The sequence below is a fragment of the Grus americana genome, chromosome 3, assembly GCF_028858705.1.
Source record: "Grus americana isolate bGruAme1 chromosome 3, bGruAme1.mat, whole genome shotgun sequence".
Taxonomy (NCBI): domain Eukaryota; kingdom Metazoa; phylum Chordata; class Aves; order Gruiformes; family Gruidae; genus Grus; species Grus americana.
Window position 1 is genome coordinate 17,825,012 of NC_072854.1, and position 27,486 is coordinate 17,852,497.

Below are 27,486 nucleotides of genomic sequence, written 5' to 3' on the forward strand. Positions count from 1 at the left end.
GCTGTGCAGCTATGCAAAAATTTTAACCTGACATGCTTATTTCATGTAGAGGCACCAAAGATTGTGAGCGAGGGTTAAAGCATCAAAAGCTGCTATTTCCCACTGGAAAAGAAAAAAATCAGTGAGTGAAACATATTTCTCAGTGTGAAGCTTTTCATTAAGAGATTGGCGTGGTGTGATATGAAAGAAGAAATCAGGGGTTACGCTGTTTTCCTAACAAATGAGGAGATTTTTTTAATGCTGAGGCACTTGCAACTCAATTTTCCTCTGTAAAAGTCAAGGTTTGATTATAGTTCCTGCATTATTATTTATAGTTTAGCAGTTATACATGCCACGTCCTTGGCTGTGGCATTGCAGTTTGCACCATCTATGTCTGCTTCCTAAATTTATTGATCTCATTAGAAGATAAAAATGACAAAGATAGCTCATAATACTTCTGAGAAATGTAAAACCATTAGCAGGTCATTGTCAAAGTTATAACATGTCCTTTTAAGCTGCTTAGCAAACTGGTGGCAGCCTATGATACAGGGATTAACCTGTGCCAGGAGTGACTGAGTGGATCGCAGTGGATGGTTAATATTCAGCTTGCCTACAAAGCTTTGAAGCTGCCTCACAAAATGATACAATGAAGCGATAAAGAGAAATGCATTAAAAACAAAGGGAACAGAAGTTTTCCTTTCCCGTCCTTTATCTTTGCCTCTGACATATAAGCAGCAGAATGGGTGTTAGAGCTTCGGTCTGAAAATGGAGTTGCTTTTTTAAATTGGGTTTTCTCCCCCAGGCAGAGGATCCTCTTGGGCTTTGCTCTCTGAGTGCAGGCTGACCTTGGCTGAGACCCTAAGCCAGCTTTTCCTGAGGTGGGACCTTGAAGGTGCTGTCCTAGAGCCATGTTTAGGTCTGTAGTTTTAATACTGAGTACTTCAGACAGACGGTGCCCAGCTGTAGTTTGAAGCCAGCATTTGTTGCCCCAGGTAGAGCCTGTTCCATACTGCCCAATACACCCACCAGTGCAATGGGCATAAGAAGACTTCCTAGCTTTTGCGGCAGAGCTATACATCTGCATTGTTATTGTTGTTCACATTTCTTCCCTTAGAGGAGCGGCTGCAAGCACTGACTGATTGCATTATTGCTTACTGGGCTGTTTGGGTTTGCAGAGAACATTGTTAAACTGGGCAGACCACATACTGCCGTGTAAGATTTGGGCTGAGGGGCCAGGTTTTCTGCATTGGTTCTCAGGGATGAGGGCAGGATAGGTGGTTAAGGAGAGGGGGATGTGGGCAGAAAGACTGGTACCCAACGGGCCTCTCCAGTATCTCACCTGACTCTTCACTCACAGCGGAGGGCATTAGTGTGGTTCAGACACAGTTACTGCCAAATCCCTTTCTGGGTGGGTTGGACATACACAGGTGGGCTCTGACAAGAGAGTTAAGAAGGAGAAGAGAGACAGAATTGCAACCCAAGCCCTAGTTCACTGTCGTTGAACATCGTGTGACCAGATTTACACCAATGCATTATTCTCTTTTCAGAGCATTTTATATGCACATTCCAGTAACAAGTAAACAAGCGTTAGGGGAATGATGAATTAGCCTAGACAACAGTTTACAGATTACAGCAGGAGAGAATGAGGATAATAACTTTATTAATCATTTCAGTTATTCATTCAATTTTTAAGCTATTAATGACTATTTGTTTATTTTTCTATTGGGAAGTCAGAATTACCAGGAAAGGGACTCTTGAGCCCTGGCACACAAACTTCTCCCAACAAAACTTGATTCTGTTTTCTTTTTCTATGTACATAGTAGTAATTTTAATTTCATGCAACTGTACAATCTTGGCTAGACCACACATCTATAAATTCAGTGTGATACTACTGTATCATCTGCCTCACCAAGGTGGTTTTGGGTAATTGGTGAATTTCAAATACTCAGAATGCTTCATAACCATGCTGTGTAATTATTAATGTGTATAGGCATTCTCAACCACTAATTGCCCTATCATTGTAGTCTGGTCTGCTAGCATTTGATTGGAATAGAAACATTGTTTTCTACTGGATTTAGCAAAACAATCTTTAAAGTTTAAAGAGATATTTGCCCAATCACAGATCTTGTAAATGGTGTTATGGGATGCAGTGAATAAAGAGTGAAAAAATGCTAATATCATTAATAAAATTGTGTGAGGAAAGCTGATTCACTTTCCTAGAGATTTCTGAGCTTTAAAACGATTTTTTTTCATTCTAATTCAGGTTGGTAAACCCAAAACGTACTAAAATTTAAATTCTCCTGTAAAAGACTAAGTTCTAGAGGCTCTGGCTCTGAAGGTCTTTGCCTTGTTCTCACCTCCAACCACTGGATAGAGAAAATTCTTCAATTTCTGTCCTAAGAGCAGCCTCACAGCCTGGCTTAGCTGGACCCATGCAAAAAGCTGATGGCCATTGATTTTAATACCATTGCCATGGTTGGTGCTCCATAGCTAGGGATGTTTCCCATGGATTTCAATCCCAGGATCCTGTAGTCCTTTTGCTGAATGTCCTTACTTCTGAAGGATTAAGGCAAACTCGAAAGGTTGCAGAAAAGAACAGCAAGAACAATTGAAAGTCTGAAAATCCTGCCTGACATTGAAAGATTAAAGAAGCTCAGTGTACTTAGATTATCTGAAAGAAGGTTAAGAGGTGACTTGACCATGGTCTCAAAGTCCCAAGTCGAGAAACAGTTTTCCAATACACAGGGAATCTCTAATTTAGCAGACAAAGCCATAGCAAGACCCTGTGATTGAATGCTTAATCTGGACAAGTTCACACAAGATGTAACAAGTATGAGATTGCAGTAGGTAAGACAGGGGTTTTTTTTTGGGTACTGGTGGAGTGTCAGTCATTTTAAGATTTTAAAACATATCTTTCCTAAAAGCTGTTCTACCGTGACCAGAAATTACAGGGTTTATGCAGAAGTCCCTGGATGAAATGCTATGGTATGTGTTGTGCCCAACGGCAACCTATACAATCATAATTTCAGAGTATATTAATTCTTTAGTAATGAATGATCCCTGTTGCTACATAAAATAGGCCCATATAACATACTATCATTTGCAGTTTTCTAGCCCTAATGTCAGTATTCAGAAGCTCGTCAAAACCTTTTTGTACCTCTGTGTGCTTAGCCCAAAGAAAAGGAAAGCTAGTTAATATAAAAAGGTATTTTTAGCCTTTCTGAAAGCTTCTTATGCCAATCCCTAAAAAGAAACAAGAATTTTCTCCAGAAATGCAAATGCTCTGTCTAGAAGCAAAAGTATCGTTTTCAATTTTAACTGCTTCATCATTATGTGTCACTCCCTATGTATAGTAAGTGCTGCGTGACAGTTATTTCTAAGAGACAATCAGGGACTTTTCCAATAACTACACAATTATATTTCATAATGCGTGTATTTGCGAGGCATGGGGCTTTATGTGTTCAAAGCATTTAGCAGTCATTAACTAATGCTCACAGTACCTCTATGGAACAGGTAAGATAGTATTATAAAGGCAGATGGTCCTCAAGACCACACAAAGCATTGCTAGCAGAGAAAGGAACAGGCTTAGTACCTTCTGATTTCCAAATTGCATGTTCAAGTCTCCAAATCAAAACATTGTATTAGCTATATAACTGTATGAACATTGGTTTTAGTATTATGTCCTGAAACTCCATCTCTGCAATGGTTTTATCAGCCTCCTACCCGAATGCAAGGGGTAATGCTGTGGCACTCTACCTAATTTGTCAAGATCAGCAACATTAGCCTCTGTAGTTCTTACAAGGGCTTGACCTTACTTATTGGGCTAGTCCTACTGAAATTAAATCACTGCATGAAAAGTATGTTTCATTAAAAATAACTGTGAAGAAGAAGTGATATTACTTATTTTCAAAGTTTGCCTTTATTTGCAGATCAATGGCATTATGATGTGGCAGTAACGTTGACAGAGCAGCAGGGGCTACGTGCTTGCTATGCCAAGCACGGTCCTTGCTGTTAAGAGTGCTTTATAAAAGTGACTACTTAGGTAATGTATACCAGCCCAACATAAATGAAACCTATGACAGATCCTCCAAACTATTTAGAGTCCATTCTCTCCGTTTTGTGTGCAGAAGGGAAGTATACATGTCTGCCATAGAGCAGTATCCTTCCACAAGGGATTTCTTTGACCATGGGACCCAGCACCTACCCACAGCTTTTCTCCCCACTCCTTGACCCTATGTCTGGCAAAACCATCTTGAAGTCATGTGTAGGTGCTGTGATGGCAATGCAGAGTCCAGCCAAGCCTTATTAATGAATAAATCTCATGCGTGCCAGACCTGAAGGAGGAACTGATAGTCACCTATCTCATCCAGAAACTTTCCAGTGCCATGTTATGCTTTCTTATTATGTTTTCTCATAAATTTGTGAAAGTGATTGGCAAGGCAAATGTAAAGGAGCTAGCTATGGTAGAAATGTGGTGGAAGAAAACTATATGTTCAAAGCATGACTTCCTGTCTGGATTTATTTTGCTCTGAGTTTTGGGCACCATCTGGCATGGCTTCTGGACTTCCTTCCTCCTAGGGGTTGTCACTATACCTTGATGTTTAGGTAGAAAACTACTGAGTGATGGACAAAGGGGGAAATGGGAGGATTGCCATACTGTCACCCTGAAGTCTATCACAAACATATAGTAATATATTTCAGAGATGGATGACTGGATGAATAAGCTCATACCAGGCCTTCTGAGTTTGCATTTTGACCACTTCTGATGGAGACTAATCCAAAAAACTAAGAAAATACAAATTCTACTGGGCTGCCAGTATGTGTGTTTTGAATTAGAAAAGGAAAAATCTTCCCCCCAAAAGACCAAGTTTCCTTTCCTCTTTTTGGTTTCTGGCACAAGACATGCAAATGTGGGAGGGAGAAAATATCCCGCACAAAAGAAGAGAGTCTTGGGAAGTCAGCAATATAAAAAAAAAAGTTTCTTGAAAAAAACCCCACCAATGCAAACTCAGTGTTTCACTACAAAATGAAAAGTAAGGTGCAGAGAAGGCGCCAGTCACAGATCTGTTTCTTTCATGTTTTTCAACTCACCTCATTCCAGATAACTTCTGGTCAGCAACTTCCATGCTACGTAAGCTTGTCTCAAAGACTTAAGACATGAAGAGAAGAAGAACCACCAGTTTTGCAGAATATGATCCTGGCAGATGGAGGGATCAAACGCCTTTGCAAGCAATGATCTACAGAGCAAAAGCACATCATTAGCCTCATGAATGAGGTAGGTTACTCTTGTGAGAAGAGAATCAGAATCATGATATTGGAAAACACAAAACACTTAATCTGGTAAGATCTGTGCATCCTCTGCATTTTCAAATGCTTATTTAAAGTTATTCTAAATTATGGTATCATTTTATGGCTTGCCAGTGCAGTTTACTGATCACATAATGCCCCAAAAGGAACCTGACCATTTGCAAAAATCAATAATGATCAGTAGTCAGCAATTGAAATGGGATGGATGGCCATTCCCTTCAAATGGGTATGCTAGCACTTCCTATAGAGGGGAAATATGAAATGAAGGAGGAACTTCAGCATTTCTAAAACTGTACATCTAAATTATTGGTTAAGCTACTCTCAGTAGCATTTGGACCCCGGAAATTAGCTTTCTTCTGAACTCCAAAATTACTCAGCTCAAAAACAAGAAAGCACAAGAATTGAAAGTAGTAAGAGAATGGAGGTTTTCTGCATATGTTTTGCAGCTATTTTTGAAAGGGAAGGTAGGGTCTTAATTTGGAAGCTCCATCACTGAAGTCTGGGGCCATGGTGCATACTGAGAAATGGTATCTAGCCAGAGTGCCCTGCTCATAGGGAAGAAAATAAGGCAAATAACATACGACTGCTATTAGTCACCACCATGGCATCATTTCCAAGCTTAAGCACTTGGGGCTTGGGGGTATTTTATTAAGAGTATCATATTTTCAGAAGAAGCAGATGCTTTTGTGGAAAGTTGACAGTAGCTCAATACAAAAACCTTTCCAGAACTATTAATGAGAAGTAAAGTTTAATGAATTGTTTTCAACCAAAAGGTTTTTTTTTAGCTTCCAACCCTAGCTGCTGGATCATAGTTTTGCAGTGCAGGATATTTTAGGAAGAACCTTTCTTTTGTGAACCATATGACACAGGTAATACAAGAAGTACCAACAATGAAACTGCAGAATTGCCAGCACTTCATCATCACAAATTGATTTCTAATATTTATTTCATCCCATTTTCCTGGTTCTCTGCTCCTCTGTAAGGGCTAATTAAAAGCATAGGAATAAATGGACAGCTTTTCCAGTAGAAGTTAATCAGTGAAGTCCCCCAAAGATATATGTGAGGGCCTGTTAGTAGAAGATCTGGCAAAAGAAATACTGAAGTAACATAGCTTACAAATAATACAAAGCTATTAGGAAAAATAAATCCTGGAAAGACTTGCAGAGGACTATGATGATACTTACTGACTGTGTGATAAAATGTCAGATAAAATTCAGTGATAACAGTGTAAAGTGGTGCTAACTTTAGATATACAGTGACAGCTTTTGGACTGGCTATCACCACGCAGAAGAAATCTTTGAGTTCTCTGAAAATGTCAGCCCAGGGTTCAGTACAGAGGAGGGCAAGAAAGGTAGTCAAATTTGTGGAACAGCTTCTGCAGATGGAGTGGTGAAATAGGCTAGGGGTCTTCAGCCTGAAGGGAGGAAGTGATGGAAATCCCTGAGATCGTGACAGATGGGGGGAAGGTGAATAAAGAATGATTAATCACCCTTTCTCATAACACTGGAACTAGAAGGCATCAAATGTAAACTACTGGATGGCAGGTTTGGAACAAATACCCGGTGTGTAGTTAGACTGTGCAACTCATTACTTCTTGAGTGCAAAAACAGTTTCGGCATGCACAGAAAGTTATTAAAAATTTAAATCTTCTTATTGGAGAGTCTCTGACAACACATCATGAAGGGATGAGTGATCCAGCTGAGAAACTATGACTATATATTTGCCCTGCTCTTTTACTCTTCCTTAGCTCCATCCCTGGAAATGTGACAAAAGGCTGTAAGGACTCTTGGTCTCACATACCAAAACTGTTCCCATGTTGAAGGGTACTTTCAGATATTCTGTTTTGTAATCTATATGATATGTGAAGTGTATGTGTGAATGTGTGTGGTAGCTGGTGACGGTTGCTGTGACCACAGTGGGGAGATGTTCAGAGCAGGGCCACTGCTTCCTAGTCACAGCTTCCTCATTGTGCCCCTTGGTGCTAATGAACCTGAGAAGAGGGAGGGGAATTCAGAGTTTCTGTGTCTCTTACTCAATTCTAGTAAATTTGTGCCAAGAAATGGTAAAACTTTTTTATGAAATGGTGAGGCCAGTATTTTGTGGTTTGGCTAATTTTTTTTTTTTTCTCCCTCTACCCCACCCCGATTTAATTTAACCAGACAGTCAAATTTCAGTAATCCTCATCACTTCTTGACTCACTGTCTTATGTTGATGTTTATTCATGTTTTCCTGGTTGTACAACTCACCAGCTCCCTCTCCTTAATGTGTTGATACCAATGTTTAGGGATGATATAAAAAACTGGAGGGAAACATGGTCATTTACTCCCTCTTGTCTTGTTTGTTTGCTTCAGAAATACTTGCACTGACACAATTAGACTTTCTTTGTGCATGGAAAGAGATAAGGTTGGGGTTTTCTGTTGTATTTGTTCTGTACCACACATATTTTCCCCACCCACTCCCTCACTCACTTTTACACATGCTCACACACAGATGTACTTGTATACTAGCAGGTTTCAGAGAATTTCACTCAGCTTAGGAGAATGTGACCAATGTCTGGGATGAAATGTTTGTATTTTCAGCATCACGAGTCATTTCCACCAATCTTACCATCACAGGTGGGTGTTTCTGGGAAGGGTGCTAAAGCACCTATCACTCAACATTTAGGACACTGAAATAGCATTAGTGAAAGTAGTGCTATGAAGAGTTGGGGTGCACCAAGTTGTCACAAACTATTTGCTGCCTGCCCAGTTTAGCTCCATTTCAGAAGCGGAGAAGTGATTTATCTAATAGATGATGCAGTTGTCTGTGTTTTTCTGCCTGTTCCTTTCTTGAAAATGTCGGTATGGCTCATAGCTCTGCCTCATTGCCATATCTTTGACTACTACTTCTCATACGGGAATCTGCACATAGATAATTCAAGTGATTTTATGAATAGAGGGATTTTTCTGAACCTGCTGCATTTCGCGTTCTCCCTAAACTGAGTGTCTCTGCAGACAGATGAGTGCATCTGCAAGTTTCAAGATGTGCAGTTTCTGTGGGTGGGGTGGGATGAGTGTGGTGCGGTGAAAGAAGAGAAGAAACGGTCTCCAGCATCAATAAAGTTTCTGGTGCCTCACATTAATATCTGTTCTCTTACAGGTTCTGCTTTTTAAACACTGACCTCAAGAGAAGCTCTGCAGGATGAAAGGGTTATTACGTGACTGGACACCTCGAGTCACCCGGGGTAAATTACTACAGTCTCTCAGTTAGTAGTTAAGTCCTTGTGTTCTGGCAAAATCAGTGGAGCTTGTTTTCATTGGTGTAGTATCTGAGTCATCAAGTTTAATGAATCGTTACAAATAATTTAATCTGCACTTGCAGGTGCTATTAAATATTTTTTTTACCAAGAGATTTTTTTTTTTCCTAGGAAGAGCAATCTTTGTCAATCACAATGGTTTAAATATGGTGTAGTGGGATAGGTTTTGCTCATTAGAAAGCCTGATGCTGAATTCAATATTCCCTTCTGCTAAACTTACCTCCTCCAGAATTTAAGACTAAGTTGCAGGGGATAAAACATAAGGCCCTGGTTAATTGCAAATAAATAGTGCCAGAAATCTTTACAGATGGTACCTGAAGTTCACTGCTGAAGACTATCCAGTAAACTATATATAATTTGCACGACATGTATGTACAGGAAGCAGGAGAATAACTTTTTTGTGGTTTCTCACATTTGTAAAAAAACAAAACAACAAAAAAAGAAATCATAAATGAACACTTTCAGTCTGTGAAACTTCTTATTTGGGAAAACAGCAACCTGTATTTCTATTTATTTACCTTAATTAAATTAATTAATTTAACAAGTCTGAAGATTTCAGCATTTTACAGGATACAGGTGTAAATATCTGGCGAGTAGAGTGTATATATTAAACTACATCTACTTAGCTAGTAAATATTTTGCCGCATTAGTTTGCTCATTCCCAAGCAATCAGTTGTGAACTCCAGTGTTGTAACGGGTCCACAGGGAACATTTGTGCTTTGGTTGGCACTTAGATTAAATTCATCAAATGATTTTTTTTTCCCCTTCAAGGCTGACATTTCAGAATGTTTTTTTTTTAAAAGGTTGTGTGCCAACTGCCAAAGTCAATTAATTAAATGGTAAATCTGAAATTTGTAGGGGAAGACTATCGTTCCATTTTGCTGTGTGACCTTGGAAAAGTGAACATTTAATCCACAAAACACATGGCTTACCAGAGGGTCCTGATTTGCTTGCATTGAAAGTAAAAGCAAAACTCCCAGAGATTTTTTGTGAGATTAGGGATTACCTCAAGGATGGCATTTTACCCTACATTTTCCTTCTGCTTTTGATACTTGGTAGTAATGAGAATATCCTTTGAGGTCCTGCTATGCTTGATAGCTTAAAGGATTCAGCACTTGGTAGAAGAAAAATGTGCAAATTTGTGGCCTCATTTTCCATATATTTGGAGGTATTCCAGATGAAGGCATGTTGTGCAGTCCCAGAATTTGTGATTCCTACGCTGGCCAAAGAACTTCATCTCAGATCCGTAAAGGAGATCATAGAGGCAAGATTCAATAGGCACGAGCAGATGTTGATCCTGTTCTAAGGTAGCGTAAATATTACAAATCTCTCCCCAAAACACACACCTCCCAAGGAATGCATACGCCTTCAATGGCGGCAAAGGCAGCCTGGTTTCAAAGGCTAGAGTGAAACTTACCCCTCTGCCTCTTACTCCCCATGTCACTTTTTGTACATCTTCTTGAACTGCTCATACTGTATTTGAAGCTTTACCATCATGACTATTGAGTCCAGAGGAGGGCCACGAAGCTGATTGGAGGGCTGGAGCACCTCTCCTGTGAGGACAGGCTGAGAGAGTGGGGATTGTTCAGCCTGGAGAAGAGAAGGCTCCGGGGAGATCTAATTGCAGCCTTCCAGTACCTGAAGGGGCCTACAGGAAAGATGGTGAGGGACTGTTTATCAGGGAGTGTAGTGATAGGACAAGGGGTAATGGGTTTAAGCTGAAGGAGGGTCGATTTAGATTAGATGTTAGAAAGAAATTCTTCACTGTTAGAGTGGTGAGGCACTGGAACAGGTTGCCCAGAGAGGCTGTGGAGGCCCCCTCCCTGGAAGTGTTCAAGGCCAGGTTGGATGGGGCTTTGGGCAACCTGGTCTAGTGAAGGGTGTCCCTGCTTGTGGCGGGGGGGGGGGGGTTGGAACTAGATGATCTTTGAGGTCCCTTCCAACCCAAACCATTCTATGATTCTATGATTCTATGAGGTGCTTGGAAATGAGTGCGGTGCACTGACTGTTCTTCAGCTGTTAGTTTTCTGTCATTATTTTTATATTTGTTTTGTGTTTGTTTATGTTTTCCCTGCCTGAAGACCGTGGTGTGGATCAGGACCCTGTATTTTGGGCCCTGTATATGCATGGAATGGAAACACAGCCCAAAGACAGTATAAAAGACAGTAGAAACAGTGGATAGGACAGGTGGCTTGAGGCAGACAAGATACATGACATAGTACTTTTCTCCCTTTGCCATTTGAAATTCTTTCATTCTGTGTTTTGCTACAATTTCAAGTTCAGGACTTGTACCTAATTTTTGGCCTGCTCGTTCCCCATTTGTTTCATGAAAGTAGGTATTTGTTTCTTTGGGAAGAGAAAAGCTGCCTGAAGAGAGTGGTTTCCTACATAATCAGAAATTTGTCAGGATTTGGTCTCTAATTTGACAACTCGGCGTGAGGGGAGTAGAGCTCAAGGAAAGGCACTGATCAGCCATCTGTAGCAGGGAGAAGTGGTGAAAACTGCTAGTACCAAGGGTGTTTCTTAAATACCCACCTTGTAGGAATGTAGATGCTATATATTAAGATATTAGAAGGTAATTCTTCTCAGGATTCATCATCTTGTACCTTCTCCAACCCCTTTGCTTTATATAGTGAATAGAGCAGCAGTTCTTTCTCTCAAAGCCCTGCATTCTTAGGACATGTTTATTCCTCTGCCACCTCTTTGGAATTGTCCTGCCTGTCCAGATACAGGATATTTTGCAGTACGGACATTTCATGTTTTCCTGTTGAAATTCTTCCTCCTTGTGAAAGAGATTTACAGATGTGATGGCCCAGAGAGACTGAGTCACCTAGGGATGAGCAGAAGTGGGAGAACTTCAGCTCTGCTTTTCTGAGCCACTGTTACCGGATTTCATCTGAGGGATATTTGATGTAAAACATTAGCAAGAATGCCTCCAAGAATGAGATAAATGAAGGATGCTAAGCCATGGATAATGCTTGGGGTCAAAGCTACTTTGGATTACCAGCTTCTTCATACTGTAAAAACTGAAATGTTTTTTTCTATGCCTAGAAGTAGCATCCCTGAGGGGACTTGGGAAACTTTAGTTTAAACACTTGAAGGATTTCAGATGGCGCCAAGGCTAAGCAATGGATGAGCAGAAGTTTAGAATACTGAATTTTGATTTAAATCCTATCTGAAGCATCTAAAGCGTTGGGTAGGTCTAAAACTCAGCTGATGTGTGTTTAAAATTCCTTCCTGTAGGATGGATTTGTTGATATTTGTTTATCTCACAGGAATGTTGGGCAGAGAAATGTGTCAAGCGCTCACTTATTACAGTAATAACTGTTCTATATATGGACTTAGATAGAAAAGGTGTTTTAAGTGGCTTGTGAAATTTGGCAGAGAACAAATCTCATTAATGTTTCTAGATGATCACTAGATTACCAAGTTTCCCTTAACCAATGTTGGGTGGTTATCTACATTGTTTCTGTGCAAAACGCCTGTATCTCCCTGTGAGATGTGAATCCAGTTTTCCAAGAGATCATTAAACATGAAAGAACTAAACATCCTAATTTTTTTTCCCTAAAGTTGTATCTCAGCATTGTCTTCATCAGTAGCCTTGTCTGCAGGAAGTGTAAAGTTTCCTGCTATGATTTTTTGACTGCTGCCAATTATCAGATCTGCTTTTGGCAGCTTTCCCCTCAACCTGCTGATTAGCTAATGTGTGGTTACTAATACAATATGGGAAACTGGTGTAAATGAGGAAGCAAAAGATTTATTAATTTCATGTGCTAAATACTGTTTGTAATATAATTATCAATACTGTGAAAAGAAATTCTGGCTTAAGAAATAGTCAGGTTTCGATGTTTTTTGTGAAATGAGGCACAAGAATTTTGTGCAGTAAACAGGCATATTTTCCCCTTGATACACACGCATAATTTTCATTAGATTCATAGATTTTAAAGGCAGAAGAGGGACCATTAGAGCACCTAGTCTAACTACCTGTAAAACACAGACCACGGAATTTCATCCAGCTACGCTATATCAGAATTAATAGAAAACAGGAGCCAAATCCTGAGCTGGATGTACAACAGTGTTACTCCACCAAGCTGGAATAATGGTGATTTATAACAGCTGAGAAATTGGCAATAGACTTAAGTGACAATGGATTCTTTTTGCATAAACCTAAATTAAAATGGTCACTTATATTTTAATAGCAGTGTTGAAAGAGCCTTGCTAGGAGTGAGTTTTCGCAAAGTATTTTAAACTTGAGAAGAAAATGAGTTTTTTTCCCAAACCTTTCTGGGATGTTTGTGTTCCCTGTTGTGATTTAAACTTGTCCCTTCACTGGATCTCCTGAAGAAAAGGCATAAAGTTAGCAGAAGAAAAATGTTTCTTTTAAATTGAAACCTGTGCCAAGATTCTTATTTCTAATTAATTCATGCCCTAGGATTTTAGTGGGGGAAGGAAGAACTAAATAATGTAATAAACCCCTGAATTTTCTTAGAGCCAAGAAGAACTTGACCTCAAAAGTTCAAAGATTAACAGTCTCACGAGCTAAAATGTAGTCTGTGATTTCTTTCATTAGGTTCTATATTTGGCAAAACAAGATGTCTCATCACTCTTTTGTAGCCATCTGTACATGTGTGTGGATGATGTTATTATATTTATAGCAGATACAGCCTTATCATTTAGCTACAGACAGACTTCTACCTGCTCAGAGCTACAAGGTTTAAGAATGCACTCAGACAATATTGACATAGCCAACGCCATAACATCCTGCAATCTGCACAGAAACTAAGACTTTGTGCACACCGAAGCTGAACAAAAAAACTTCCTTCCTGTTCCCCTAACTCTCTCTCCAGAGAGGGTGTTTAAAGGAAAATACCAGCATGGGGAGAATATCCTTCAGATTCCTTCAGATTCCTAATCATTTTCTGTCAGTTCTGTCTCAGGAGAAGAAGGTGAAGGCTTTTCTGTTGAGCGATACAGAAATCTGTGACTATCATGTCAACATTAGGAATACGTAAAAAGGAAGACACCTCCTTATTGGAGTCACTGCTTATGTGGATAGTAAGCAGAGAGAATCTCCTCTCAGAATACATACATTCTCAGTGATTACAAGCCAACTGCTGGTCTGGCTGATGAACAGTTGGAGGTGTTTTATATTTGCTTTAAAGAAAGTAAACAGAATACATACATTTTAATACACTCCCCATACTTTTTTTCCCTAGTGCTTTTCTTCTTCAGAGCTGGAACTCTGTTTCAACATGTCACAGCACATTTTGGTGCCACTGTCACATGGAGGAAAAATTATAATCATTTCCTGCACAGATAAACATTGGAAGACATGCTCTGAAGCTTACCAGTAAACCCCACTTCTCTCTCTATTTACTTTAAGCAGGACTAGAAGAGCTAACCCCTCCTTGAGAAAGAAGGCTGCCATTTGTCCTTACCCAGAAGGATTTAAGTGTTCCCCCTCCTTTACAAAATCCTCATTTACCTCTGTTGTACCACTAAGTATTTGGTTACGCCACACTTGCCTACAAAGGTTGTAGGAACGTCACATGCTTTGGCCTGTTGCAGACAACATCTGCCTCATGAGCAGATGTGCACAAGTCCATGGGACCTGATGAGTTGCATCCGCGGGTCTTGAGGGAACTGGCAGATGAAGTGGCCAGGCCACTCTCCATCATATTTGAGAAGTCCTGACAGTCTGGCAAAGTTCCTGCTGACTGGAAGAGGGGAAACATAACCCCCATTTTTAAGAAGGGTAAAAAGGAAGACCCAGGGAACTACAAGCCAGTCAGTCTCACCTCCATGTCTGGCAAGATTAGGGAACAGACCCTCCTGGAGACTATGCTCAGGCACATGGAAAATAAGGACATGATTGGTGACAGCCAACGTGGCTTCACTAGGGGCAAATCGTGCCTGACAAACTTGGTAGCCTTCTATGATGGGGTTACAGCGTCGGTGGACAAGGGAAGGGCAACTGACATCATCTACCTGGACTTGTGCAAGGCATTTGACACTGTCCCGCACGACATCCTTGTCTCTAAATTGGAGAGGCATGGATTCGATGGATGGACCACTCAGCAGATAAGCAATTGGCTGGATGGTCGCACTCAAAGAGTTGTGGTCAACGGCTCAATGTCCAAGTGGAGAACGGTGACGAGTGGCGTTCCTCAGGGGTCGGTACTGGGACCGGCACTGTTTAACATCTTTGTCGGCGATTTGGACAGTGGGATCGAGTGCACCCTCAGCAAGTTTGCCAACAACACCAAGCTGTGTGGTGTGCTCGACACGCTGTAGGGAAGGGACGCCATCCAGAGGGACCTTGACAGGCTGGAGAGGTGGGCCTGTGCGAACCACATGAAGGTCAACAAGGCCAAGTGCAAGGTCCTGCACGTGGGTCAGAGCAATCCCAAGCACAACTATAGGCTGGGAGAGGAATGGATCGAAAGCAGCCCTGAGGAGAAGGACTTGGGGGTACTGATTGATGAGAAGCTCAACATGAGCCAGCAGTGTGCTCTTGCAGCCCAGAAAGCCAACCGTGTCCTGGGCTGCATCAAAAGAGGTGTGACCAGCAGGTCGAGGGAGGTGATCCTGCCCCTCTACTTGGCTCTTGTGAGACCCCACCTGGAGTACTGCGTCCAGCTCTGGGGGTCCCAGTACAGGAGAGACATGGAGCTGTTGGAGCGAGTCCAGAGGAGGGCCACGAGGATGATCAGAGGGCTGGAGCACCTCTCCTATGAGGACAGGCTGAGAGAGTGGGGATTGTTCAGCCTGGAGAAAAGAAGGCTCCGGGGAGATCTAATTGTGGCCTTCCAGTACCTGAAGGAGGCCTACAGGAAAGATGGTGAGGGACTGTTTATGAGGGAGTGTAGTGACAGGACAAGGGGTAATGGGTTTAAGCTGAATGAGGGTCGATTTAGATTAGATGTTAGAAAGAAATTCTTTACTGTTGGAATGGTGAGGCACTGGAACAGGTTGCCCAGAGAGGTTGTGGAGGCCCCATCCCTGGAAGTGTTCAAGGCCAGGTTGGATGAGGCTTTGGGCAATGTGGTCTAGTGGAGGGTGTCCCTGCCCGCAGCAGGGGGTTTGGAACTAGATGATCTTTGAGGTCCCTTCCAACCCAAACCATTCTATGATTCTATGATTCTATGAGGTACACCCAGCTCCCGAACTGTTCTTTCCACAGTCCCTAAATCTAAAGTTCATTTAGCACTCTGTAAGAAAATTGAGAAAAAAATACCTTTGTATCTATTTTATGCAGCCAGGCAAGACCAACCAGCTAACAGTGCCTTCTTAAATACTGTTTCTTCGTGAACATCAGCCTGTTAGCTTGTGTTAGATGCTACTGTGAAATGGATCCTCAGGAATGAAACATGGGGAACAGCGAATGAGGACTACCCTTCGCGGCACACTACCAAGTTTGATGATGTATTGCAGCACGTAGAGGCCACTGCTCGTTCTCATCCTGCCTCATTATGGTATTTTCTACCCAAACGAAGATGTGTGTAGTTTGCCAGCATGTTTGCACTATGATACAAGGTAAGATAAGACAAAACATGAGTGCCATGGAGAAGCCAGACAAGAGAGGCTCTGACTGAGGTCTGAACTGTATATTGTGGGTAACTCAGTGTGATCCTGTGTTTATTGCTTGGTTCAGCCCTACATTTCTCAGGCCACTAGGCTGACCTTCAAGAAACTTTAAAAATATTGTTTTCCATAGGCTGAAGTTAGGCTATTTTTCTAGAAAAATTGGCTGTGGTTTATGGTCTTGCCAAATTAAATTTATCTTCAGTGAATGTGACATGAAATCTATATAGTATAGCTTCACCAGTGAATAAAAAGGCTCCTGCAGCCGAGTCATATATAAATATCAGTAATATAAAATTCTGACAATTGCAAGAGCATTGCATTCACAGAAGCTTTGCACTTTCAGTCTGGTGATAAAACATCAGTCTGTATGTAGTTCCATTTTGTCATTTGCTTGTGGAGTACTTCTTTCCTACACTAAAATTAAAATTGAAAGACTTTTTCACTTTTGGGGAAAAGAGCACCATTGAAGAGAAATTCTCCCTGGCAAATTAATAGATAAGGTCTGCCATGCTAACTCAAAAGCAAGCAAAAGGTAAAAATTGAATCTCTTTATCACAGTTAAGTCATTTTTCTAAACTGAGGAAGTAATATAGGATGAAATATATAGGATAGATTCTCTTACAGAAAGTGCTTTTAAACTTTAAAAGATCCATAACTAATATTAGGAATGGTTATAAATGACAGTCTTCTCTTTTAGATTATGTTGCATTTATTACATTCTACCAGGACTTTATGGAGATTCTCAAGGAATTAAAGTTATATTTATGATAAAAACATGGAGCTGCTTCTAAATAGCGTTTTCATCATATTAACTGTTGCCTAGATAACAGGCATATCTCCTCGAGCACCTCTATTCTGATTTAGCACTACAGCTTGCAAATTAATACAGTCATTATAAGACAGCAAAGCTATATCACTTACCATTTCATTATTGTTCAAATCAAAATCCATATTTTTTCAGTTTTCCCTAGGGTTACAAACTGGATAGGGAAACGTTATCATCTTGCAAAATAATCTCTCAAGACTCACTCTCTTTGGTGTTAAGAGGAGCAGTTAATCATATTACAGTAATTTTCATATTAATAGGTCCTGTGCAAAGACAGAGTTAATGCTCTCCTTCTACATTCAATCCTCCAACAGAGTTTTTTATATATACATATATTTATATATGTGTTTATGTATTTTTATATATATGTATATATATATTAATCTGCTTGGAACTAGATTAGCACAAAAGATATCACGTCCTACTCAGTGTATGAATCGGGGTCAAATCAACAGCATACCCTTAAATTTTTAATCAAAATGGCAATCTGTCATCCCTAAGAGAGTTAGGTAATGTTTAAGTGAATAACATGAATACATACCATGTTTTAATGGAAGATGCAGGGGAGAACTTACTGCAGCACAGGAAAACACTCCACAGAGTACCTTGCAGATACGTACTCCTTACAGGAGAAGCTGTGATCCTGTAGCATGCATATCCACTCTAAAACGAAAATCATCTTTAGACCTGAATTCTGTTTTTTGAGGGATTAATGCATCCTTTACTTTTGAGATCTTCTCACATAGTGTAATTTTCTGAAAGCTTCTCATATAATGTTGAACATGCAATAATGTAATGTTGTTGTTTAAACTCAGAGCTTTAACTTTATGCATGAGCATTTTCTGATACTTTTTCTTTCTTCCAATCTGCTAACCTGAGCCATGAGGTGTGTTCAGCAGAACTGGAGTGTGTATTTAAGGTGCTGGCCAAGGGATCAGGTGTTTGCCTGATTTTCTTCAGCCTGAATGTGAAAGAAAGGTGGGTCGGGTCTGCAGAGACGCAGAGAGACCCGGCTCTGCTCCGTTCCTGCTCTGCCCTGGCTCGGCGGGAAGCCGTTCCGTGCGGGAGCCCGAGCACTGCCCAGGTGTCACGGCTAATGAGCTCCATGGAGAGCGGGATTGAGACCTGGGGTGTGATGCTGACTTAATGTGGCTGCGTGGCTCCTGGAGATGGTTGGCTCAGCCCACGAAGCAGCCCACCGCCGCTGCTTTGGCAGTGCGGGAAGATGCTCCCCTGGCAAACCTTCGCTTTCTGTCAGCATCCACTCTCCTTTTGCTAAGCTCCGTTACCATAATGATGCCATCTCTCTCAACGTCCTTCGTTATTCTCCCCACTGCCATTCCCGAGGGGTCTGATTAAAATAAGCAGAAAGCTCCCTTGGATTTTACTGGCTTTGGTACTTGGGCTCTGCTCCTAGTTTGCCTTTCTTGTCTGCTTTTAACTCTGCTTTCTGTTTAGACTTGCTTCTGCCGCGTTCTTTGCATCCCTCATCTTCCCCCACTTTTGTATACTTTTATTCCTATTCCTGACCTGCTCGACAACTGTTAAATTACTTAGGGAGTGAGTAAAATGCAGATTAAAGAAGTGCTTTCAGCTTTGAGCTAAAATGTGTTGACAGGACTCACAAGAGGCCTAGAGGAGACACAGAAAAGTGGCATCATTTTGGAGGAAAAAAGCTAGAAAAATGATTTTCATCAGATCTGAGGACTCACCATGGTTTTGTGGCAGCATGCCTGGCTGCCCTAATGAGGTCACAAGTCCACTATTAGTATGTAGAAACAGTTTTAATTGGTGATAATTTTAACATTTCTTTAACAAAACTTAAAGGCAGCTGGAATTGGGTTCTATCCTCACTGTACCGGTGTAAATCAAAAGTAATGTTATTCAAACTTATGTTGTTCTTTCTTAGCAGCACTTTAAAAGAAATCAGACTCTAACACACTCCTGAAATTCAGATATTATACTGTATTTCCATTTATAACCTGACATAATTCCCACACAGCATATGGTATTAATCTGGTGTAAACACCGTGTTATGATGATACCCGAACACATACAGCTGACATGAAAATGTCTTCAAGTACAATATTTCCAAAAGCAATCGGTAGTTAGCTTACTGTGTGAGTTTTTATTTCTTATTCATACATACATGAAGCTACACAGGATGAAACAGTATGTATGAAAAATGAGATATTTTCACTGTTTGCAAAAAAGAAAAAAAAAATAAATTTCAGGATTGTCTACTTTTTTCAGCCTGTCAGGCTTTCGTAAGGAAATCTCACCTTGATCTGAACACAGTGTTTTTACAGTGTTGGAATTTCCTTTGTTTGTGTTAGATGGTGGATGTGTGGATTAGTGCAAGGAATGCAGTGACACAAAATGAAACTGATGACATTTTTGTAAGAGAAAATTATCTCCAAAATAAGTATTTAAGGAAAATTTTAAATTCTTAGTGAAGGTAATACTCATCTGAAAGTGTATATGCCCCAGACATCAACCTCTGCTGGTAACCAAGCATTTTTGAATGTTCCCTGCTGAGAGGGGTGGGAGACCACCTCCCCTTGTCCAGGTAGATGCATGTGTGAAATCCTTAAAAAAATTGCCTAATATTGGAGTTGAGCCAATCATTTTGTTAAAAGGAGATAAATAAAAGCATGTCTTTTGGAAAGTAAATGCTTGCGGATGGTAATATTTTTGCTTGAACACTTGCCAGTAGGGCCAGATTCACAGCTGGTGTAAACTTTTCTAGTGCCATTGAGTTAACACCAGTTTGAGATGGAAAATTCATTTATTAGGATGAAGTGCAGCTTTTTCACAGATTGTTTGTAGCTCCACCTGCTACCCACACTCTCAATTTTTTTAGCCTTTCCTAGTCCCTTTTTTTCTTCCTGAGGATCCTTTCTTAAATATGTTCCTAAGACAAACAAAATAATGCAACCTTGGTATCACATTTTAATAATGTAGAGGAACTGCTCAAAAATCCATCTCTGCACTCGTTAACATCAGTATAAATCCGCAATGACTTCATTGTAATTACTTCATGCTTGTGCTACAGTGAATAACGGTAGGTTAGGCTGTTGATGGCTTTGTGAAGTGAGCGCTTCCAGCTCATCCCTATTATCCAACACAATATCTTAGTTTTAAAAAAGAGACGGCTAAACAAAATGCAATGAGGCGAGTGTAAATCTGGAATAACTCCACCGCAAATTTACACCAGTGTGACCAAGAATTGAATTTAGCCCATTTGGTTGAATTCCTTTTAGTGGTTTCTGCATGTTCAAGCATCCACCAGAGATTAGATGGCAACCAGCAGACTGGCTGTTATCTGCGATACAAGCAGGACACCGGAGGTGAAAGGGTAACGCATTATCACACTGCGCCACCTGGCCCATCCAACACAATTTGAGCAACCATAATGGTATTGATTACTTCTTGTGCTCATGACTAATGACCTCTAGCTGCAACCTTGCATTTTCTAAATCTTTTATATTCTGATTTAATAATAAGATTTGATTAAAAATTGCCATTAGCCAATGCCAATGATTAGTCAGCAGGACTGAATGCCGCCAAGTTCCAATGAGTTTCATTATTCTGGAATTAAAAAGGACAGAGAACTTCTCTGGGTTAATAATACGACGATTCTGTCTCAATCAGGAATGAAAGAAAACAACTCTAATGTACAAATGTAGCAAAATGTATGGCTATTACTAATAGCTGCATTTTACAGAGAGGTGTTTGAAGAATTAAAGGGACTTTGTCACAGATGGTGGGGACAGTTTGCTTTTACTTTTTATATTTGATTGGAAAGCCAGTGTCAGATGGTGTGCGAGGGGGCATTTTCCTAAAGAAAGCCGTTTCCTTTGATGAAACAAGAGCATGGGGTTTATTTGGTTTCTCCATGTGCATCCCTGCCACAACAAAACAATGCAAAGTGTGTGTAAGGCAAAAATGAATTGTGATGGCTTTAGAAAATGACAGGGGGATTTGTCCAGGTTATTCACCTGCTGAGAATATATTAACTTATGATATTTATTTATTTCTTTTAAAATGGTGACTTAATATTTAAACAAAAGGACACATTGTCACATCTTCCACAGAAAATAAAAAAGTATGCTGTTTTCCTTTCAGGAAGGTAAAATATTTAAATACATACAAATTTTTAGACACGCAGCTAAATCTTGCTGAAGTGGTGTTTGGTTAAGGATATGTTTAAACATGCACCTAAGAGCTCTGCTGACTCTGAATCGAAGCCCTGGTGTTTCTGAAGATGAGGTGCACTAGGGAAGATGCTCTATGGGGGAAACATCTGCTGCGGGATGTGGTGTTCCCTCAGATCCCGTTGAAGCTGGCTGAAGGACTGGGTGACATTGAAGTCAATGAGAGCTGAGAACACTCAGCACCTTCCAGGTTCAGACCTCTAAATAAGAAAAGACCCTCGAGGAACAGTAAAAGCATTTCCCCCCTGTTGCACAGGAGCAAGAAAACTGTCCTGTCTCACTTTCATCCTCCAGAAAACAAAACATGTTCCAAACCTGAGTCCTTTAAGATTTGCAGGGTATTTGAGTAAAGAAATGCCTCTTTTAATTACTGCGTACATAAAATCTTTTGTCACCTTCAGGAAAATAATTTTTAAACATACTTTGTTAATAAAGTTTGCTTTTGGCAACCGTTACTTTCCGCTTATTATAAGTGCCTTTAAAATGTTTCCATTAATTAAGGCTGCTTTTATGGGCTACATCCATTTAGTAAAATTACAGAAAGAAGTGCTGCCGACACATCTGCCATTGACTTCTGTTTGCCTGAGCATTTTATACCCCCGTGAACAGCCCAGTGGGGAGAGAAAGCCTGTGAAAGAGAATGATAGAGGTGAATTCTGTCCAGCAAAACATGGAGGTCAGGAGAGATTCGGCTGATTACATACTCATGTTTTCCAGGATTGCACGAGGAGAGTGGAAAGTTGGTTGAACTCAGGTTACAACAGAACAGCCCTCTTAAAAAATACTAATTGAAATGCTCAGAAAATAAAAATGCATAAAACGTGAGTTTGAATATATGACACTGCGTTTTTGGGGGAGCAGGCAAGAAGGAGGTTGATCTGAACATCTCAGTATTAACTTACACAGGTTTTTATACACCCTCAGCTGAAAGCATTACTAGCCAGATTATAATTATAATTACCTTGGCTTCATCTCAGTGTTTATCTGCCATGACACCCACCCAGCCACCTGCCTGCTATTAATTCATTCAACACTAACTTCATCTTTTTTCCTTTTATCTTGTTTTTTTCCTGTTATCCTAACTTTAAAAAATGTATCCGTTATTAGAAACAAACTAACACAATATTTGTTTGTCCATGACATCATGTGTTCCTTTGTTTAAAAAAAGAAAAAAAGCAACCCAGAATTCTTCGTATTATAAAAATAACCTGTTTATATTTTATAGTGAAAACTGGAAAGATCTGGCATTTGACTCAAAAACTCAGAACAGCTGATAATCTTCTTTAAATTAAATCTTTTTTTTTCCATCCAAAATATTGCCAGATATTCAAATAGGAGCAAATTCATGGCAAGGGGCAATAAGTACAATACACAGTTGGCTTGTAGGATTCTGTACGAGCCCTGGGTATTTGTTGCTGTTATTGCTCCAGAGGTGCTGAAGTTTGTCGTTTGCTCTGACAGAACACCGCAATGTCCAACTCTCCTGTAAGACAGTGCCTTAAACCCCCCACAAAACCAGAACAGCTTGAAATAACAGCAATTCTCTCAGTGCTTAAAGCCTTGGAAAGACTTAACACTGCGTTCTGCTATGCCCTTTGTAGGACAGAAAGCGCTTCTCCCCAGTATGCCTGGGACTGTGAACTGGTGCTGTTGTGTGGATGTCCTTTTGGATGCTCGGTGAGCAGTAGGTAGATTGAAGAACAAACCGTAATGTGTCAGAGGGAGCTAATTATAATAATGGCTCGGGGTCAGGTAAATGCCTCACTATTTATCTGACCCAACCACTGTTTATTATACTCCTTGTGTCAACAAATTTTTACAGAGTGAAAATTAGCAACTAATTAATTTAATTTCTGGATTTAATGCCACTGTAAAGGAAAATAAGCAATAAGCTATATTGAAAATAAGCTGTATTGAATAGTGATGTTTCTAGAAGGGACCATTATAAATGTGGAAGTGAAGAGTCTTTAAAAGCAGCTTCGAGCTGAATGGTGTAAAGGTCTGATCCTGCAACCATTCATCAAGCCTCAGTTCATCAAACTGCACTTAACTTCAAGTATCTGGTCAAGTCTTGTTCAAATCAAAAACGCGTGTTTAAATGCTTTCTGCAGTGGGGTCTTAGACCCTGCTCAAGCAACATTTCTGACTTTGTCGAGCCTGCTTGCCTGGGGAAATGTGTCAGGGTGAAGGCCTAATTGCCCGTATTCCTCTCTCTACTGTTGATGGTCCATTTTTCAATGACATTTCTGCTCTCTGTTAGTTAAAGTTTGGAAATGTCAGAATGTAAGACATGCTATGTAGCCCTCTGTACAGATTTTAGGGGCACAGTTCAAGCAAGCAAATGAATGAAGGGGAATTTCTGAGGGAGTATTCTTATTGCTTCTTATTTTTTTCAGCCCCCCAAAGTATGCAAGCTGCTGTTTATCATTGGTTCCTGACCTGTTTCAGCTGATGCAGTCTTCCTTTGCCATAACTCACAAAGGCACAGCAGCACCTTGTGTATATGGAGACAATAATTCTCTGCACTTTTAGCCTGAAGACTTTCAATACTTTAGCACCTACTGGGGCTGGAGGTTTCCCCATCTTTCCTACTTTCTGTCTTTTTTTCTTATATTGCTTTCCCCATCTTTCCTCCTCCCTACCCTTTTATTCTTAAAGGAGGTCAGTACTAGAGAAGCTAAGGCACAGTTTTCCCAGGTCCTGGATGATTTCTTTGCTTTCAGTCCAAACTCTACTGGTGGATGAAACCCCCTCGTCCCCTGAAGGCTAGAAGAGAGCCCTGGTGTGTCCCAGCCAGATCCCCATTCTGGGTGACTGAAGGTCCAGGGCTCCAAAGTGTGCTGCAGTCTGCAGCTGCGGAACAGTTTCAGCCCCAGGAGATACAAGAAATCTGTGGCAGAGCTTAGAAAACAACCCAGATGTCTTAGCTGTTGGTCTTCAGCCTTAGACATTAAACAGCTTTCACTCCTAACACACGATCATTGGTTGCTGGGATTTTTATGTTACCCATTAAAATTATGGGCCACTGCATGCAGGAATCTCTATTTTTAGACCTAATTTTTCTAATGATAAATTCAGGAAATACTTTAATAGCGTGTAATTATCAGAACACATCTATCAGTCTAAAACTTTTATCCAACACTGTGCTGATTTGGCACTGTGTGGTTAGCCTGGCTCTGTCTTCAAAGTCATCTTTTGTGTCAGGCAGCAATCGCTGCAAGGGAAGTACATACAGCTACAGCTTTCACCAAGACATCGACAGCTCTGGGGCTGGGGACTGAGGCGGCAATGCGTACGTCTTATGACCTTCCTCATCTCATTGGAAAAGGTCACAGAAGTCATCAGACTGACCGCAGGACATTCCCTTGGAGCAATGCACCTTTTGTACTGCAGAACTGCTACTATTTTTGAAGCCATGGTCCATGCAGAACACAAATCTTTCTTTAGCATTTATATCAATGCATTAGAAATACCCTCAGGGGACAGGGAGAGGCTTCCTGTTCAGTGTAGTATTTCAACAAAATATTCTAAATTAGAGTAATGTTAAACAGGCAAGAAAAGCCATTGCTGGATTTTGTTCCTTCTTTCCAAAAACAAGTCAAGAACAAACTAAGGCATAGAGATCCTTGACTCTAGTCAATGAATGTATTTTTTCTTATAAGGAGATAATAATAAGAAAAAAGATCAATGAACTTGAGGTCTGAGGATTCTTTCTGCATCACAAAACTCATCAGGCTGAATGGGCTGGGAAGGAGAGTGCTGTAGGGACAGCACCGCAGACCATGGACTGTGTGCTTTAGAGGAGAGCTTTGAATGTGCCCCATGTCCTCTGCTTCTACCACATGGACCTTGCATGAAATCTGCGCCCATAAAATGACACTCTGTGCAAAGTATAAAGGATTTTATATAGTATATATTACCCTGGTTCAAGAAGTATCTGCAAAACAATCATCCGCCTAAACAGGCAAATGTTTTCCTGTTCACCAGTGCCCTGTGGAAACACCTGATGAAGAGGCAGGTTGACCCTCATCCTGCATGGGTCTCTGCTATGTCTCACAACAGGTTTGCTAGCAAGCGGTCCCTGCTGCAAACAGGTATTCTGCCAGTCCTCTCCTTGAGGTGCAGTGCTAGGCGATTGGCAGGATTGTCATTTTTGGGATGAACAAATCACAATTCTGCCAATTGTCTAGTGCTGCACCTCAAGGAGAGGAGTAAACTTCATGGAGGCCTGATCCTGTAATGACATATCATACTAATCACAGGTGACCATCAAGGATGATTGTGTAGTTCAATCATCTTTCTCTTGATTACTGAATGAACACCATGAAGGCTCAATAAGGCTGAGCTTTGTTACTAGGCTTGTCTGACTATCAATATGTGAATACTCAGAGGTGTGAATAAACCCAATATGGAATGAAAATCCCACCAAACAAATGATCTTTAATGCCTAAAACATGCTCACTGGTTTTCACATACAGCACTATGAACTTTCTTTACAGAATTTAAAATTGATTTAACTGCATTTGATAACTATTTACATAGAAACCAGAAGAAACTTGTGTTACTTCTTCTGATGTCTGTGGCTTTTTCGTGGGCTCTAAATGTTACCATGGGTAGGTCAGCTTATCAGTCAATGTTTCATTAGCAATATCATTTTTACTTCCACTTTTTTTTTTTGTTTGTTTGTTTCTTGTTTGTATTATGAGCTTCTGGGAAGCATGGACTTTCTCTTACCATGGTTTTGGAAGACATACCAGATGTACACTCTAATATGAATCTTCAGGCATGACTAGAATAGAAACAACTAATAATAAATGATTATTAGTCATTATTTTAGGCTATGGCAAAATGTACAGGAAAAAAAAATCATACTAAACTGACATGTTAAAGCACTGGAAATGGACCCAGACTAAGTTCTCAAAATCAGGATAAGCCAAGGCTGTTGCTGGTTACTTCTCAATTAACTAAATGAAGCATACACAGTCAATAAAGATCTAACTTTTGCAAGGCAAATAAGCTAGGACTTTTATGGATGCCAATAAAAGGAATGTTGTCTGGAAGATATTCATTAGCAGAGTGGAAGATGTCTGTAGAGGCTATGGTCCAGAAAGTTGGTGGATTTAATGGCACGGGCACGGAGGATTGTGTAATAAAGTGAGTGGAGCCGGTAAAAAAAAGAAGTAGCACTTCTTCAGTGTGAATATGTTTCATTAAACCAGCAGTAAATTGCATGGACTTTTATTGTCTCCTGGTCTACATTAGCCAAGCTCTGACTAATGCTTGTGGGTCTACCCATTCATTTGCAGAACAGTAAGGCTGGTTTATTGTTCCTCACAAGCTGAAGGGTAGATAAGTAAAACGTAGTTGGATGCCAACTGTGCATGTGGGAAGGTGAAAAGCATTTGTGAACCAGCAAATTCTCAGGTATGTATAATACCCCTTTTTTTTTCATATTTGTGATTGTATGGTTAAACAAGAAAAAAGGAAACTCTTACCTTTTCAGCTGTGATTTATTCCCACCCCAACAGTGTTCTCCCTGCAGTTTTGAAACCTCTTCATACTGTGACAGGTTGAGGAGGAAGTAAGGAAGGAAAATCTGAAGTTTCTGGAGAACGAAAAAGATCAGCAGCAGAAAAAGTGGTAGCATGGTCAAGAGTAGTGTTACGTATGTACGCTGTGGTGTCACTTCAGAGTCACGTGTGCTCCTGCTCTTTGGTCAGACTGTGAGGAGGCTGGTGACCTACCCCGTACTGGCTGTCTTTTAGAAACTCCCATGGTCTCCAGAAGCAATGTGATGACTAAAGCTGTTTCTCCAAGGGATAGCTGCTTTGTGAATTTTATAGCTGTTCAAGTGATACATGAAAGTGTGACTCAATATGCTCTTGTGGCTATGCAGTTATTGTGCTGAAAAAATGATTATTTCTAGGTCTTTTTACTTTATTGCTCACAGACCTCCTTGTACTTTGCAGAGGGTGCAACATTTCAGCTTCCTTTTTCAGTTTTGTTGAAGGTAAGGTAAGGCAGTCACAGGGCCAGGACCAGAACCAACATCCCGTGAATTTCATCACCACCACCTCCAGTGTCTCTTATTGGTCCCCAGATTGGAAGGTGCTGGTCCATACTCCTTTGGTTATGTTTTAGATCAACAAGGGTCTGCCACCCTGGAGACTTCAGTGCTTTCAGTTATCTGGTGCCTCATTTCTCATGGAAAAAAGGTAGTTTGGCATACCATCATGTGGCCACCCATTTTGTCTCCAAATACAATGGAAAAAGGC